Source organism: Zea mays, chromosome 3 (assembly GCF_902167145.1).
Source record: "Zea mays cultivar B73 chromosome 3, Zm-B73-REFERENCE-NAM-5.0, whole genome shotgun sequence".
Taxonomy (NCBI): domain Eukaryota; kingdom Viridiplantae; phylum Streptophyta; class Magnoliopsida; order Poales; family Poaceae; genus Zea; species Zea mays.
The window spans coordinates 108,717,292-108,725,183 of NC_050098.1; positions in this window are offsets into that span (position 1 = coordinate 108,717,292).

Genomic DNA, 7,892 nt, shown 5'->3' on the forward strand with positions numbered 1-7,892 from the left:
TATGCAGGGTAATACAAAGCGCACGTGTTCTCGGACGATACTCCCTTGTCCTCAAAACGCTGCTAGTAAAGCTAGTTTTTTTTTACTGCTGCAACTACAGAGATAAAAATACTTTAAAAACAGTAAAAGGCAGTAAAAGCTGGTACAATTAAAACCAAACTGAAGATTTTTTTTTTCAATATCGATACTGGTGTGGTTGGCGACAAAGTCAGATACCATCTCAAAATTGGACGAGTAGGTGTAATCTAAACAAAATCTATATTTAGCCCTTGATTTTTTTTGTTGAAGTCTACATTTAGGCCCTTCAACTATAAATCCATGTATGTGTAGCCCTCATCAAATTATCAAAATCAGACAATTTTGGCTCATGTCTAATTTCAAAAGTGGTTTTGAGTACATATGTATTTTCTAAGAAAACTAAATTAAGAAGTAAGGCACTAAGATTCGCAAATAGTTCTTTTTAAATTAAAATTATAGAATTGGTACTGTTGGGGGCCTTCGGCTTCCGAAGGTCCTCAAAAACATGATTTGATAATGTTTTCCAAGTGAAATGTGTGAACAGGTATCTTCGGAATCGGATTACGAGTATATAAGAGTATGGTCAAGACGAAGCTTGAGTGAGACGGAAGGCGATTGTGACGAAGGAAAAGATCATCACGAAGCTACGCGCAGATAAGCTTCGGCACGACAGCAGAAAAGGAGAACCGACTTAAAGATGAAAAGTCAAATTAGACCCTGAAGAATTACTATAGAGTTATTGATAAATGTAAAGGGCATTAATGTAATTTTACACGGGCTGCGTCCCGTGCCTATAAATAGATGAACAGTACTCCCGTACTGTTCACGCTGACTTGGCATTGTCATCACGATTGTACCCTCACTTTCCTTCGGATCGAAGGTACATTTGTAATTTGCTATCGCTTGTATAAGTAAAATGAATAGAAATAAATTAATAATAATGTTTAATGTAATTATATTATTCTCTGTATTTCATACATAAATCTTTTCTTGTCTTTTATTATGACAATGAAGGTATGACCTTCATGACCTTCATCCGAAATTTATTATATCCAAGGGGAAATAATGCTTCGAAGGACGAAGGATTCTGATATTTAATATTCTATGTTGCCTTGTTCTTAATTCATAGCATTTGAGAATAAGTCCCCAACATTGGCGCCCACCTCCGATGAATTCACTTCCATTTCTTGAGCTTTGAATACCTTCGGCAAGCATCACCTTCGTCATGCCGCCGAAAAAAGCTTCAGCAACAGGGGCTGCCACTCTGCAGCCGCTGGACCCCAATCAGGACGTCCTTTCCCTTAGGGAGGCCCGAAGCCAGAAGAGGAAGGCCGCTAGTCCAACGCCTCCGGAGGACGACTTGGATCAGGAGATCCAAAACCTGGAGATCCTTCAGCAGCAGGTGCAACGAAAGAAGGAGAAAATGGCTCGTCTAGCTGATCTTCAGAGACAGATAGATGAAGCTTCGGAAGAGGTTCGTCATCTTGTTCAAGATGATCAGAACCGAAGGCCTCCGCGCAGAGAGCTTCATCAAGAAGGCTTTTACAATGAGGACGACTGGTATGAAGATCTCCATCATGGAAATTTTGCTTTCGATGATGCTTCTCCTCTCTTAACAGAATTGCAGGCTACACCATGGCCCCAGTCTTACAAGCCACCCCAGCTCCCCATGTACGACGGTCATATAGACCCGAAGCAATTCTTGATGAGCTATGAAGCAACCATATCTTCGTATGGTGGCAATACTGCAGTCATGGCAAAGTCTTTTGTCATGGCCGTCAAGAGCGTCACTCAGACCTGGTACTCCTCTCTTCGGCCAGGGACAATCACTTCTTGGCAGAAGTTGAAGGATATGTTGATAACCAGCTTCCAAGGGTTTCAGACGAAGCCAGTTACTGCTCAAGCTCTATTCCAGTGTACCCAGGACCACGAAGAATACCTCCAGGCGTATGTCCGAAGGTTTCTGCGTCTGAGGGCACAAGCGCCAACAGTGCCCAATGAAATTGTCATTGAGGCCATGATTAAGGGACTTCGGCCGAGACCCTCAGCACAATACTTTGCCAGGAAGCCACCACAAACTTTGGAGAAGCTGCTCCAAAAAATGGACGAGTACATCCGAGCTGACAATGACTTCCGCCAGAGAAGGGAGGAGGCATTCAGGTTCTCTAAGATGACCAGGGGCTTCGGAGGAAGATTTCATCCGAGGCATGTCAGGTCAATTCATAACTCCACTCAAGGTGATGATAGAGGGAGCCAACAGCAAAGGCCACAATACTCTTCGCAAGCTTCGGGCCAACAGCAAAGCTCTGCTCGGCCGCCAGCGCCAAGGGGCAGAGGCGCCAGGGGCTTCGGGGGAAGATTTGGGGATCAGCCAAGAAGAATTTACTGTCTATTCTGTGGTGAAGACAAGGGCCATACCACCAGGATGTGCCACGTCACCATCCAGAAGCAAAAAGAGATAGCAGAAGCTGCAGCACAACAGAGTCAGCCGAAGCAGGTCATGCATACTGCTTCGTACCATTCGCCTTACATTCCAGAATATGTAGGCAATCACCCTGCAGTTTATGTTGCTTCGGCAAGTCAACCCCAAGCATCTTGGCAACAGTCTCCACCACCACCACCAACGCAGCGAGGACAACAGCCAGAAGGGAGTCAGCACACTCACATTCAGAGGGACTTCAGAGAGGAGTCCGAAGCTCGCACAGTCAATAGCACCGTGCCAGAGTCGAAGCACATTTATTGACAAATATCCTACCTTGACAATAGTTTTTCGCATTTTTACATTCAGTATTACTTTTTTGTTAACAAGGAACAATTATGGGAAGTCTAAGTGTCCTTTATCGTTTTTCAATTTCATGTAACAGTTTCGTCTTTTATCATAATAAAAATATGTCTTCTCCATAGGATTGAGTTCCCGAAGCATACGAATTTATGGTGGCATGAAGGACCTTTGTACTATCAAAGATTTGTTCTAAGAGACACACTGCAATTTATTCGAAGCAGTAGAAAGTCGTTCCTAAGGGAGCGCAGTGTAAGTTTTCTGAGCCTACAGCGAAAAATAAACGCTGATTCCGCTGAAAGTAAAAGGCGAAGAAGCTCCTAAGGGAGGCTTACAGCGAAAAATAAACGCTGATTCCGCTGAAAGTAAAAGGCGAAGAAGCTCCTAAGGGAGGCTTACAGCGAAAAGTCAGCGCTGATATAAAAAAGTGTGTGTGCTCTATTGCAGGGATATGTATATGCGACACAAATATCATTTTGCATAACATAACATCATCACATCATTCTGCATAACATAAGCATCATACAGCATATTGCATGTGGAACAAGAAGGGGATACAGTATTGATCTTCAGAGAATATTTTGGAAAAGAGAAAATCGTGCTAAGGCACAAGATGAAGTGTAGCTTCATTAGAGAGGCAACATAAAACTTTTTTTCGGAGAATATTTCACGAAGCTTGGATATTCTTGTGATATATAAAAGATTTTCTTCACAAAGCATGAAAAGAAGGGAAGGTGTTTTTTCGCCGAAGGCTCAAAAAATGGTATGTATGCAAAATTTCATGCATCGTAAAGAATTAAACTATAAATAGATTATATATTACATTCAAAGTTACAATGTATTACACATGTTACGTTCCAAATGTTTCTACAATAGCATTTAATCCTCCTTAAGAACTATTTCTGCAGCTTCGTTCAGTAGCTGGTCGACAACCTTGTCCATAATGGCTTCGGCCATTTTTCTAATTTCATCGTCCCCCTTCGGGTGGGGGCCCGGAGATGCCTCAGCAGGTTCTGAGGGAGGAGAAGATACGGCTATATTACTATTACAAACCGCGAACAAAGTCTGGAATCAAAAAATTACAACATAATAAAAACCACTAATTAATACCTATTTGCCCTTCGGGCTCTGTACTTTTCTCGGTAGCCTCCGCTACTCTTCTAGCATCGTGGATGCCTTTTTCGCTCTTTTGAATAATTTCTTGGGCCATTTCTCGGCCGCCGTTGTCCCAAATATCGGTGAAAAATTTTCCGTCGATCATGCTTGCTTCGGCTGAGGGGTCTTTAATGTCTTCAGAGGACAAAGTAGCTTCGGATTGCGCTAAAGATTTTACATGCTCACAACTGATCCATTCCATCGGACCTTCGGGATTGCCCCTTGAGAAATTCTCTTCGCTAGAGAATGCGCCAACGTTGGCGAAGCTGGATTTTATCTTCTTGACGCACACTATGGATTTATCATAGCATCTTCTCTGGGATGCACGAAGCTCTTTAACATTTATTTCTAAATGATTGGCCCATTGATCACTAAGCTCTCGTTTTGTCTCTTCAAGTATACGTTCTTCTTTAGCTCTGGCTAGCTGTTTCTGAAGATCTTTAATTTCGCGTTTTTGGGCTTCAGATTGAGCCTTAGAGGTAGCTTCGTCTTCCTTTATCTTGTCCACCAATGTAAGCAGTATTTTATCTTTTTCCAGAGCTTCGTTCCTCAACTTAATAACCTCTGATCGTAGATTGTTGAAAGTAATATCATAGCTCTCGTCTTCGGCATTCTTTTGCGCTCTCAGCGCGTTGCTCAATATTAAACCCTATATATACAAGAATTAGTATAAGAATAAAAGAATGATTCAAAAATTGTAAATTTCTAAATATACAATTCTCGCACCTTCAGGCTATTGTATGCAAGGCTATCTGCAAGATCCTCCTTCGTCAAAGCGCATAATCCAGCTTCAAGCTTCGGAAACCCCATACTCCTAGCCATCTCCCGGCAGACAGATAATTCTTTGTTGTCAGGGAGGCAGTATAGGAAGTCATCTTCGTCTGTTCCATTGAACACTAGTGCCCCCTTCGGATATTTTAATTCTCTAGCATAGTGATTAGCTTCATAAATCTCTTCTTCAGATAGTTTTTTCCCCGAAGCATGTCGCACAATGTAATCGCGTATGTTGGAAGGTGCTTCGGGGGCAGCAGTGTCAATTTCTTCAACCGAAATTGGCTCTGACATTTTTATTTTTTCGGTTTCCAAAGGTTGTTCCTTGGAGGGCTCTGAAGGCCCAGCTTCAGCTTCAAGTTGTTGCTTCGAAGTTTCAGCAGCAATGGCTTCAGTAGACACTTCATAAGTTCCAATGGTTTTCTTTGGAGTTATGCTCGAAGATTTAATTGTCTCCAAAACATCTAACACATTAACCATCCTTTTTCTTTTCGGGGTCACTGTTGGACCCTTCTGGCTTTTTTCTGACTCAATTTTTGCTGAAGGACTTAAAACTTCTAATGTTTTCGCTTCTTCAGTCTTTGCTTTTTCTATCTTTTCTGTTGCTGGCTCTTCGGCCAACTGTTCGATTTCTGGCAGCAGCGTTGATTTTTTAGCTTCGGTGGCCGAAGAGGTCTCACCGGCGAACTTAGGCACTGTGGCCAGTTCAATATAATGTGGCCGGTGTGTGAGAACCTTTACCCTTTCCTCTTCGGCGCCGGATCACTAGGAATGGCTGCAGTAGTCTCCTTCGCAGAGGAAGTATTTTTTCTTTTTTGACCCCGCACTGGATAATGGTAGTCGGGGTAGACGAACCCAATTGCGTCAAACACTCGGTTCAACCTCTTCTTCTTTCGGCCTCCGAAGGCTGCTGACAATGCAGTATCTTCGGCCTTTGAATATACCCCAACCAGTTCATCACTTATAGTTTCAATGCTTTTTAGCCAGTCATCATCTGGCTCAACGAATTTATCTCCATACTCAAATGTGTATTTCAGCCTAACTAGTCCACCTTCGTCAGTATCTTTAATGGTTTCTTGCAGCATTTCCCATTTTTCCACAAGTGGCCATACTCTGAAGGCAATATGTTCTTAGACCAAGTCCCTCGTCCTAATAAAAGAGCAGACAACGCCGAAGGCTCTCTGGCATTCTTCGGCTGCTTCATTCATTTCCACCTTCGGCCTACGCAGGCCGAAGCGTTGCCAGATGGGACACATAATAATCTTCTTTATATCTTCTCGTAATTTCAAGTCATTCTTCACGTAAAACCATTCCGTCATCCAGTCACCAGGCCACCTCTTTCGAAAGGTCGGCACGGGGAAGCTTGACCCAGATCAGGAGCCGAAGCTGTAGCAGCCAAAATTGTTGTGATACTGTTCCTTACCCTAGGGTTTTGTTTCGTACAACAATTCATGTATGTTGCAGAAGCTTTTTGCATCAGGTTCCAAGCCTTGGCTTCTCACGGCCCACACGAAGATATTCATCCTTATGATTGCTTCGGGGATAAGTTGGTGAAGGAAGATTTCAAATATCTTCAGCACCTCTACAACAAAGCTGCTTAAGGGAAATCGTAGTCCAGCTTTCAAGAAGCTTTGGAATACCACGACTTCATTTTCCTTAGGAGTTGGATAAGTCTTCTCTCCTTCATCAGCTCTCACAACGGACAAGTCCCGGAAATATCTGCCCCTCATGCTGACAAGATGATTTTCTTTAATATTAGATTTACCAAAAACCGCATGGCTTGGTCGCCATGGTCGATCTTCGGAGTCTTCACCACCACTATCCACGTCATAGCTGTCACTGTCACCAGTATCTTCAGATAAACCTTCTAAAATTTCTTTAGTAATCTTCTCTGTATTAGTCTTCGACATAGATTGAAGAAAACCCAGATGCATTTCCTCAGAAAGACTTAGCTTCGAATCACCAACAACTTTGTTATCTTCAGACATCCTTGCAAACGCTGAGAAAGTGCTCTCGATGCCGAAGCTTTAAAATCTAAAAGGCCAAGCAAATGTTGTTGCACGTAGGCTAAAGGTTGGGTGAGTAAAAACAGTTGGCAAGAGAGCATGCCAAATAACTCGGGATGAGCTCTTATTTATACGCCCAAAGCGTTGAAAACTGGAGGGTCCCGCTTGTCAAAGACTGATTGCTATTCTAGCAAAGAGAAGGTGTTTTTTCGGACCTTCGGCTTAAGGCCTTCGTCCATATCACAATATGAATTTATCAGTACAGCAAATTAATATTGCGAGGGGCTACTGTTGGGGGCCTTCGGCTTCCGAAGGTCCTCAAAAACATGATTTGACAATGTTTTCCAAGTGAAATGTGTGAACAGGTATCTTCGGAATCGGATTACGAGTATATAAGAGTATGGTCAAGACGAAGCTTGAGTGGGACGGAAGGCGATTGTGACGAAGGAAAAGATCATCACGAAGCTACGCGCAGATAAGCTTCGGCACGATAGCAGAAAAAGGGGAACCGACTTAAAGATGAAAAGCCAAATTAGACCCTGAAGAATTACTATAGAGTTATTGATAAATGTAAAGGGCATTAATGTAATTTTACACGGGCTGCGTTCCATGCCTATAAATAGATGAACAGTACTCCCGTACTGTTCACGCTGACTTGGCATTGTCATCACGATTGTACCCTCACTTTCCTTCGGATCGAAGGTACATTTGTAATTTGCTATCGCTTGTATAAGTAAAATGAATAGAAATAAATTAATAATAATGTTTAATGTAATTATATTATTCTCTGTATTTCATACATAAATCTTTTCTTGTCTTTTATTATGACAATGAAGGTATGACCTTCATGACCTTCGTCCGAAATTCATTATATCCAAGGGGAAATAATGCTTCGAAGGACGAAGGATTCTGATATTTAATATTCTATGTTGCCTTGTTCTTAATTCATAGCATTTGAGAACAAGTCCCCAACAGGTACCGTGTTTTTCAGGATCGTAATGTATTCCGTAGAGATCTACAACTTTAGTTGGTCATTTTTTCCAAACAATTTGAAATCTTTTCAATTTTAAATATATGGGAACTTCGAAAACATATATTCTATTTCTAGAAAAAAGTAGTTCGATTTTAATTTACAAATAATTTATTTAAATTAAAATATTATA